Here is a 318-nt window from a genome sequence, read left to right as displayed (position 1 = left end):
AGAATTGTGGTGAGAGACTAGTTTTCTCAGGTCAGCCTGTTGGTTGCCAATTTTATTTAAACTTTATCACTCTCCAGATTGGAAAGGTGAGATTCTAATTAGCTCCTTCCCATCATTCAAGGCTCAGTCTCTCTAAGCAATCTTTGGGTAATGATCATAGCTCTACTTTGATCAACTTCAGGGAACTTACAGAGCCAAAAATTAAACAGATGCTCATGAGATTGGCTTCCACCACCTGTTCTCTTGACCTCTGTTCACGCAGTTAGTAACAACCAGTATTCTTCAATTAGTCCAAGTAATACCAAATAAGACCAAACC

The sequence above is a fragment of the Mastomys coucha genome, unplaced genomic scaffold, assembly GCF_008632895.1.
Source record: "Mastomys coucha isolate ucsf_1 unplaced genomic scaffold, UCSF_Mcou_1 pScaffold13, whole genome shotgun sequence".
NCBI classification, from domain to species: Eukaryota; Metazoa; Chordata; class Mammalia; order Rodentia; family Muridae; genus Mastomys; species Mastomys coucha.
This window is presented reverse-complemented; position numbering follows the sequence as displayed.